A 10,378-nucleotide genomic window follows, 5' to 3' on the forward strand; every position below is an offset into this window, starting at 1 on the left:
TACAGTGTCCTTTTTAATAACTTAATTAAACATTTTAGCAATATAACATAACAAGAACTATTTCAGAAGTGAGTCTTAGTAAGCAGAGACCCTAATTAGCAAAACTAGAACTTAATATTCAGTGAAATATAAGTATTTCTTTTCTTTTTCTTTCTTTCTTTCTTTTTTTTTTTTTTTTTTTTTTTTTGAGAACTCATTGTAAGGGCATTAACACTGTAGCCAGGAAAGGTTTTAACCCATCAAATAAAAATGAGATCTATCAGGGAGCTGGGAAAAGCCAAGTGGCTGTCCTGGATTCCCCATTGCCCTGGCTCTTCGATTTTCAGCTGTTGTTTATCCATTTTTAATTTCTTGATTTAGGAGTAGACCTTTGCCATGTTTCAAGAACATCAGGGTAGCAAAAGCCTAACTGTGAGGAGTTATTTTTTTGTAGAAGCAGAATGAGCTTCGTCTATTTGTACCAGAATATTAAATAATGTTTATTTACTTTACCAAAGTAACAAAAAGATTTTAAAAACCAATGTAAATTAATTAGAGGCAACAAAATTCATAATCTGTTATCAAAAGCTGAATTCTAAAAAAACTTTGTTCTCTAAACAGAGAGAAGACCAAATCCCTGTCTGGTACCACCTTACTGTTAAAAACAAAATTTGTTTTTCTGCTTAATCTTAGAAAGTCTTTTCCATAATTTTTGAAGAACTAGCAGTATTCTTCTAAAGGCATGAGAGTAAAACCATAGAAGACATGTTAAAACCTAATTCTATTGCAATTGAGAAAGAAACCTGGTCATAACACTTTAATATGATAACTAGGATAATATTTGACCATATTTTATCAGGGCATATCAGATCTATATGAATTTCACAAAATTTTAGGATATCTATATTAGTAACACCAACCATACAGTATAACCTGAAAAGATTTATCAGTACTTCAATACTTTATCAGAAGTATCTTCAATAGTACTTCTCATGTAATTTAACACATCCAATGAACCCAGGTACCTTAATAGCTCTTTGGAATGTCTCAGGGGCCTCTGAAGCATAAAAAAGTTAGTTAGAAGTCAAGTTATTTAGGAATTTTTGTTGATAAATATCAAAAGAGTTTATAACACTCAGTCAGGTAGGATCATATAAGTCACTGTGAAATAATAATTATTTACTCAGCCAAAGGTAACAAAAGATTTCAAAAGCAAATATAGAACAGATCAATTAAGAGGTAAAGAAACTTAAATCTATAATTAAAAACAGCTCAACATTGGAAGAAAGTATATCCTCTTAGCAGAGAGAAAAGCCAAATTTAAGTTTTTGTACCAGCTTACTTAAAACTCATTTAGGTAAACTTATTTAAATTTCTTTTAAACTTAGTCAGTCTTCAATTCAGTTCAGTTCATTTCAGTTGTTCAGTCGTGTCCAACTCTTTGTGACCTAATGAATTAATTGCAGGACACCAGGCCTCCCTGTCCATTACCAACACACAGAGTTAACCCAAACTCATGTCCATTGAGTTGGTGATGCCATCCAGCCATCTCATCCTCTGTCATCCTCTTCTCCTCCTGCCCCCAATCCCTCCCAGCATCAGAGTCTTTTCCAATGAGTCAACTGTTCGCATGAGGTGGCCAAAGTATTGGAGTTTCAGCTTTAGCGTCAGTCTTTCCAAAGAACACCCAGGGCTGATCTCCTTTAGAATGGACTGGGTGGATTTCCTTGCAGTCCAAGGGACTCTCAAGAGTCTTCTCCAACACCACAGTTCAAAAGCATCAATTCTTTGGCGCTCAGCTTTCTTCACAGTCCAACTCTCACATCCATACTTGAACATTGGAAAAACCATAGCCTTGACTCGATGGACCTTTGTTGGCAAAGTAATGTCTCTGCTTTTTAATATGCTATCTATGTTGGTCATAGGGCTTCACTGGTGGCTCAGACATAATTTTCCTTCCAAGTAGTAAGTGTCTTTTAATTTCATGGCTGCAATCACCATCTGCAGTGATCTTGGAGCCTAAAAAAATAAAGTCTGACACTGTTTCCACTGTTTCCCCATCTATTTGCCATGAAGAGATGGGACCAGATGCCATGATCTTCATTTTCTGAATGTTGAGCTTTAAGCCAACTCTTTCACTCTCCGCTTTCACCCTCATCAAGAGGCTTTTTAGTTCCTCTTCATTTTCTGCCATAAGGGTGGTGTCATCTGCATATCTGAGGTTATTGATATTTCTCCCGGCAATCTTGATTCCAGCTTGTGCTTCTTCCAGCCCAGCGTTTCTCATGATGTCCTCTGCATAGAAGTTAAATAAGCAGGGTGACAATATACAGCCTTGACGTACTCCTTTTCCTATTTGGAACCAGTCTGTTGTTCCATGTCCAGTTCTAACTGTTGCTTCCTGACCTGCATATAGGTTTCTCAAGAGGCAGGTCAGGTGGTCTGGTATTCCCATCTCTCTTTCAGAATTTTCCGCAATTTATTGTGATCCACACAGTCAAAGGCTTTGGCATAGTCAATAAAGCAGAAATAAATGTTTTTCTGGAACTCTCTTGCTTTTTCCATGATCCAACAGATGTTGGCGATTTGATCTCTGGTTCCTTGGCCTTTCTAACATGAGCTAGAACATCTGGAAGTTCACAGTTCACGTACTGCTGAAGCCTGGCTTGGAGAATTTTGAGCATTACTTTACTAGCATGTGAGATGAGTGCAATTGTACAGTAGTTTGAGCATTGTTTGGCATTGCCTTTCTTTGGAATTGGAATGAAAACTGACCTTTTCCAGTCCTGTGGCCACTGCTGAGTTTTCCAAATTTGTTGGCATATTGAGTGCAGCACTTTCACAGCATCATCTTTCAGGATTTGAAATAGCTCCACTGAAATTCCATCACCTCCACTAGCTTTGTTTGTAGTGATGCTTTCTAAGGCCCCCTTGACTTCACATTCCAGGATGTCTGGCTCTAGGTGAGTGATCACACCATCGTGATTATCTTGGTTGTGAAGATCATTTTTGTACAGTTATTCTGTGTATTCTTGCTACCTCTTCTTAATATCTTCTGCTTCTGTTAGGTCCAGACCATTTCTGTCCTTTATTGAGCCCATCTTTGGATGAAATGTTCCCTTGGTATCTCTAATTTTCTTGAAGAGATCTCTAGTCTTTCCCATTCTATCGTTTTCCTCTATTTCTTTGCATTGATTGCTAAGGAAGGCTTTGTTATCTCTCCTTGCTATTCTTTGAAACTCTGAATTCAGATGGGAATATCTTTCCTTTTCTCCTTTGCTTTTCAATTCTCTTCTTTTTACAGCTATTTGTAAGGCCTCCCCAGATAGCCATTTTGCTTTTTTTGGATTTCTTTTCCATGGGGATGGTCTTGATCCCTTTCTCCTGTACAATGTCATGAACCTCATTCCATAGTATCAGGCACTCTATCTATCAGATATAGTCCCTAAAAGCTATCTCTCACTTCCACTGTATAATCATAAGGAATTTGATTTAGGTCATACCTGAATGTTCTAGTGCTTTTCCCTACTTTTCAATTTCAGTCTGAATTTGGCAATAAGGAGTTCATGTTCTGAGCCACAGTCAGCTCCCGGTCTTGTTTTTGCTAACTGTATAGAGTTCCTCCATTTTTGGCTGCAAAGAATATAATCAATCTGATTTTGGTGTTCACCATCTGGTGATGTCCATGTGTAGAGTCTTCTCTTGTGTTGTTGGAAAAGGGTGTTTTCTATGACCAGTGCATTATCTTGGCAAAACTCTATTAGCCTTTGCCCTGGTTCATTCCATATTCCAAGGCCAAATTTGCCTGTTACCCCAGGTGTTTCTTGACTTCCTACTTTTCTATTCCAGTCCCCTATAAAGAAAAGGACATCTCTTTTTGGAATTAGTTTTAAAAGGCCTTGTAGGTCTTCATAGAACCATTCACTTCAGCTTCTTCAGCGTTACTGGTTGGGTCATAGACTTGGATTACCGTGATATTGAATGGTTTGCCTTGGAAATGAACAGAGATCATTCTATCGTTTTTGACATTGCATCCAAGTACTACATTTCGGACTCTTTTGTTGATCATGATGGCTGCTCCATTTCTTCTAAGGGATTCCTTCCCACAGTAGTATATATAATGGTCATCTGAGTTAAATTCACCCATTCCAGTCCATCTTAGTTTGCTGATTCCTAGAATGTTGACCTTCACTCTTGCCATCTCCTGTTCGACCACTTCCAATTTGCATTAATTCATGGACCTAACATTCCAGGTTCCTATGCAATACTGCTCTTTATAGCATCAGACTTTGCTTCTATCACCAGTCACATTCACAACTGGGTATTGTTTTTGCTTTGGCTCCATCCCTTCATTTTTTCTGAAGTTATTTCTCCACTGATCTCCAGTAGCATATTGGGCACCTACTGACCCGGAGAGTTCCTCTTTCAGTATCCTATCATTTTGCCTTTTCATACTGTTCATGGGGTTCTCCAGGCAAGAATACTGAAGTGGTTTGCCATTCCCTTCTCCAGTGGACCACATTCTGTCAGACCTCTCCACGCTGACCCGCTCATCTTGGGTGGCCCCACACGGCATGGCTTAATTTCTTTGAGTTAGACAAGGCTGTGGTCTGTGTGATTAGATTGACTAGTTTTCTGTGAGTATGGTTTGTGTGTCTGCCCTCTGATGCTTCTTGCAACACCTACTGTCTTTCTTGGGTTTCTCTTACCTTGGACATGGGGTATCTTTTCACGGCTGCTCCAGCAAAGCGCAGCCGCTGCTCCTTACCTTGGATGAGGAGTATCTCCTCACAGCTGTCCCTCCTGACTTTGACTGTGGAGTAGCTACTCTTGGTCCTCCTGTGCCCACACAGCCACAGTTCCTTGAACATGGGTTTTCTCCTCTCGGCCACTGCCCCTGACCTCGGGCACGGGGTAGCTCTCCCCAGCCGCAGCCTCTGAATTCGGGCGTGGGATAGGTCCTCTCAGCCGCCGCCCCTGACCTCAGGTGAGGGGTAGGTAGCCCCTCTCGATCACCCTTTTGGGTGGTCCATCGCAGCCGGCGAGCCCTAACCAGGAACAAAACTTTTTTTCAGTGTCCACTTTCCACAAACTTTTAATCACTTTCTGTAACAGACACTTGTAAGTCAGATCTACTTTCTTTTCCCTTTATAAAATGTAATTTTATTTTTATATCTTCTTTATTAAAAATATACATCTTACTTCCTTATTAGATTAGCAAACATTAATACTAGATATTTAATATAGAATATATCCCAGTTTAATAAAAGAAAACAAAAAAGAATATATCCCAGTTTACATGAATCTGAAATTTATTAAGGTTAATTTTTCTTGTATTTAGAAGTGTTTGATTTGTAAGCACTTACTTTTCTTTAGGCCAATTAAATTAGAAATAATTCACAACTTCAACAATATTATCAGATAAAAAGCAAAAGACATAAACTGAGGCATACATAAATCCAGACAGACAGACAGAGATCTTATAGATTTCTGTTTGAGATTTAAAATATCTCTTTGACTCCCTTTTTATTTTTCTTTGCTTGACGTTCTAATTTGCGCAAGGCTGAGGTCTCAGACAAAGTTGGCTGTGTATTTCAAGGACATGGAAAGGGTTAACTTCAAACTTTTCCTTAAGCAGGCCTTTTAACAACCTAGTTGTTTTTAACTGCATATGCAAAATGAATTTTTTTGGCAGTTTCCAAAAAAAAAATTTTTTCTCTCACACTGTTCAATCATCAGTCACACAGTGACAATCATTCATAGGCTATCATAATGCCTCCCTCCTCCCAAAGCCCCAGGTTTCCTTAACTGTTGCCTCCTTCCTGGGAGCTCCAAGGAGGTGATCAGTCTCCTCTTCTACCTGCTGGGGTAGGACTTGACTGGGAACTGGCCCCAAGACCTTACCTGTGGCCATTCCTAGTGAGTTGGTCTGTCCCTCCAATGAATCTGGTCAGGGCTCAGCCATCCAGAGAGTCAGAACACCAGTCTGAAAGAGAACCCAGAATACTATCAGGTGGCACACCTCCTTGTTTATCTTGAGGTTCCTTCACTCTAGCCCAACCGAGCCACCAGTCCAATGACTCAGGAGGCTGGCAAGGTTGGCATCTCGCTGAAGCCTCCAGAAATGTTGCAGAAACCAGTACTTGAGAAACCAAGCACTACACTTGGAGAGTTGGAGAACTCAGGTTTATTTTGCCAGCAGGCCCAGAGGAGTTGACATTCCAAGCCCTGAGCCCCAACAACGGGGTTAGAGAGTTTTTATGCATGACAGGCATGATTAAGCAGGTTTGCAGGGGCTGAGTGATTGCAAAGAGCAGGACAAGGGTTAGTGAGATAAGTGCCAGTTCCTAGTATTGTGAGTCCCCACTTTCTGAGACTACATGATCCAGATTTTGCAAGGAGCAAGCTGAGTTACATAGGCAAAAGGAGTAGGAGGTTATGTAAAATTTTAACTTTTCCTCTTCATGAGAAGGAGATAATGGTGTTAATGACTGGTTGTCAAGTAAAAAAGGTAACAACTAGTTTGATTACAGATATATTTTAAAAGTACGGCCATTGGACTTTCCAAAGGATTTGAAGCAAAGGTTAAGAGAAGTGAGAAACTAAGGAAAACTTTTGGATTTTTGTCTGAACAATAGGGTTAAGTTTGGTGCTATTTCAGCCACAGGAAGATATGGACAATTAGACTTACTGTTTTTCTTCTTTCAAATATCCTCAGGGTAAAGGGTGATAGCAGGCTGAATTAGTTAAAGGATCTTTTAGGGAGTCTGTAAAATAGATGAGAACCTCACCTGAGGATTTGGAACTGAAAGCTTTGTCCTCTACTTTTAGGCTGGCTGCAAACATCTGAGACAGCAGGGAAAGATTACTGCTCACATTCGGCTACATTAACATTCAATAGTGCTATTATTATGTTTTAAAAGGAATTTACTGATTCCAGTAATTAGGAAGTAAGTGGAGAAATCTGGCTTTAGTTACATTTGATTCCAAGAGCTCAAATTATGCCAATAGTTATCTCTTTCTCATTCATTATTATTTCCATTCTCTTTTTTTAATTCTCTTTTTTTTTAATGGAGATTTTTTTCTTTATTGAGAAACTTAAGACTTGGGTACATCAAATAAAACCAATTTCTTGGGGAAAAAAAATCAAAACCCACAATAGAAAAAAAAAAAAAGAAAGAAAAACTAACACTGTCTGAGCCATAGCAGAACCCAGAGAATACATTCTTTAAATTGAAAAATTCTAGGTGCTTCATAATTGACCTTTTGATACAAAATGAGCTATTAAATTTGCAAATGCGGTTCTTGGTGTTGAGGTCCATAGGACAAGCTAGGAAGTCTTCAAACCTTGAACTGAATTCCATGAGGGTTTATTCGGCTTTTGAATCGGTTCATCCTTGTCTAAGAGGTAGCAGCAGCAACAACGCCCACTTTATGAGCAGCTTCTTTCTTGGCATGATGAGCCTGAAGGACCGCCACAGCCTCATCCACCTTGGAGCAGAGAGACTAGGGGGAATCCAGCATGTGCAGCAGCTCCGAGCTCTTGATCTCCAGCAGCATCCCAGTTACCTTCCCAGTCAGGTTCGAGTGCATCGTCTGGATGAGTGGGAACAGACGTTCACCCAGCATCTGCTTCTGTTCCTGGGGGTGGGGGGGTGGGGGTGCTGTGGCCAGCATGGAAGCGGTCAGCGGCTCCTGCCCCTGAACATGGACCATAGGGTAGGGTGCCTGCAGGGGCTGGATGGCAGGGTGAGGACTGCGGACGCTGGAGGCATATTTGTAAGGTGCAACAGTCCAAGGAGCAGTGGCAGCAACAGCGGTATGAGACGCTAAGTTCTGTAAGAGGTTTAGGAACACCTCCAGACTGGCAGCTGTCAGTCAGCCCTTGCTGGGCGGTAGCAGCCCCACCAAAGTCCAAAGCCAAGCAGTCAGGGCACTCAGACCCTACTCTCTGAGTGGTAGTAGGGAGGCCTCAAGAGGCTGGAGCATTACCAGTTGGAGCCAGATGGCAAAGAGTTGGATGAGGCCCAGACTGGTGTATAGCACTTGGCATTCCTTGGAAGCCTTGAGGTCTCCCACCTTGCTGCCAGCATGGATTAGGCCTCATCTGTGCTAACTGGTTAGATGTGTAACACAGAGATCTTCCCTAAATCTGTGGAACTGCTGGCACAAAGTAGACCCCAGCTGCAGGCCGGAACTGATTTAAGATGGCATTGGCGGGCAGTGCCCTCATCCCAGCCACCTGCTGCATATCCTAGTTGGTCAGGTGAGCCTTTCTCTCCTCCTTTCTCTGGGCCAGAGTCACATACAGTGGCTTGGAGCCCACCATGCATCCATTCATCTCTCTGACTGCTTTGGTTGCCTCTTCAGGGGATGAGAAGCAGACAAATCCAAATCCTTTGCTTCTCCCATTCTCCAGCATCACCTTAGGACTGGCCATTGATCCAAAAGGAGAAAACTCCTTCCTTAACTTCTCGTCATCGATGGTTTCATCCAAGTTCTTAATGTAGAGATTCACCCCCTGATAGTGACTAATCCTCTCCTGCTTCAGCTGTTCAAATTTTTGCTTTAACTCGGCCTGCCACTCCACTTTCTTTTGTGCACAGACAACGAAAATGACCTTCCCAGTTATTTCTTTTCCATTCATCTCTTCCACAGCCTTTGGATTTCCCACTGGGATCTCTCATCACCTTGACACTTAGGGTCTTACCAAACTGGCTAAATAGCTCTTTCAGATTCTCATCACCAACTTTTTCCCCGAAGTTTTTGATGTAAACATTGGTGAATTCCTTGGCTTGGCTCCAAGTTCAGCTTCCCGCTCTTTTCTAGACTTGAATCTGCCCACAAACACTTTGCGGTCATTGAGGAGCATGCCATTCATCTTCTCGATGGTCTTGTCGGCAGCCTTCTGGGTCTCAAAGTGGACAAAAGCATAACCCTTAGAGCCGTTTTCATCACACACCACCTTGCAGGACAGTAAGTTCCCCAGAGCAGAAGAAGTATCATAAAGTGCCTTGTCATCTATAGATTTGTCCAGGTTCTTGATGAAGACGTTTCCCACACCAGACTTTCTCAGAGATGGATCCCTCTGAGACCACATGATTTGGATCGGCTTTCCCTTAATTACATTAAAGTTCATGGTGTCCAAGGCAGGCTGCTGGAAGTTGACGTAGGCATAACCCAGGGAGCAGCGGTCGGTCATATAGCGGTAGACCCGGATGGACAGCACAGGCCCCGCAGGACTGAACTTTTCGTACAGCGTGGCCTCGGTGATGTCTGAGTGCAGGTCACCCACGTACAGGGAGGCCATGGGGTAGATGCTGGCCACAGCGTTCATCTCCCCAGTCCCCACCACCCTGAGCGGTGCCCACGGCGGCCTCCCGGACATGTGTTTCTCTATAAATATAGGCCTCGGGCTCCCGGCAGTTTGAGATTACAGCAGCCCGGGGAAGAGGGAAACCAACCATTTGTTGGTGCTGACTCGGCAAGCCCTGGGCGGCCCAAGCGCGCAGCTGCTTCCCACACAGGTCCGACGAAGGGCAGTGGGGACATGTAGTGCGTGGAGGCCGGCGCTCAGAGGGCGGAGGGCGGAGGGTGGCGGGCACGGGGCTGCCACGCGGTGCAACCGGGCGTTGGCGTGTGGACGCAGCCACACGGGCGGCTCACCACCGGACCGACGGAAGGGGACCGACAGACTCCCAGGTGCAGTGGCGGGGCTGGCAGGCCAGAAGCGTGTGAAAGTGAGTTCCCCATGCGTTTTCTGAAGAGGATTCGTTTTTTTTTTTTATCTTTTTCTTTCTCTCTCTCTCTCTATTTTTAAATTTTAAAGCGTTTTCGGGCTTTTTGTCATCTTTTAATTAATTTATTTATTTTGCTTCAGGCTACTAGGCCCGAAAGTGGTGGAGGTTGCGGTGACCCGGGATGGAGAGCTCTTTTTTTCGTTCTTACTAGGTTCTGTTTCCTGATGAATATCGCCTCTGTGATAATAAAAAGTTCTTGTAGAAATAAATTTACATTAATTATATTCCTTCTTTGTAATCATAAGTATTTTAGGAGAACACATACATACACATAAATAATCTTTGTTCTGATATTTTATTTAACCTTCCAAAAGACTTTTCTGGGTCCCACTCGTCTTAAGTATCCTTTCTGAAACAATATTGATCAATATTTCAGAAGTATTAAGATTGGCCTAGAATGAGAAATGTGCCCAGTTTTTGTCCAGGAAGAATGGAGCACCATGATTGAAACATCCACCCTTACTGTATAATGGCATGGAGGAAATTCTCCAAGTTTTCAAAGAAAAGGGAATTGAAAAGGACTGTTGGCAGCAAAATTACTATAACTACCACATGTATATAACATGTTTTCATAAAACTCTTTTTTTCATATTTTTCTA

At 42.1% G+C, this 10,378-nt stretch overlaps 1 pseudogene; it reads right to left on the minus strand.

Annotated features, from left to right (window-relative positions):
- Nucleotides 1-7,285: 7,285 nt before the first annotated feature.
- Nucleotides 7,286-9,316, minus strand: LOC128049782 (polyadenylate-binding protein 4-like; annotated as a pseudogene).
- Between the last annotated feature and the right edge of the window lie 1,062 nt (nt 9,317-10,378).

The sequence above is a fragment of the Budorcas taxicolor genome, chromosome 6 (assembly GCF_023091745.1).
Source record: "Budorcas taxicolor isolate Tak-1 chromosome 6, Takin1.1, whole genome shotgun sequence".
Taxonomy (NCBI): domain Eukaryota; kingdom Metazoa; phylum Chordata; class Mammalia; order Artiodactyla; family Bovidae; genus Budorcas; species Budorcas taxicolor.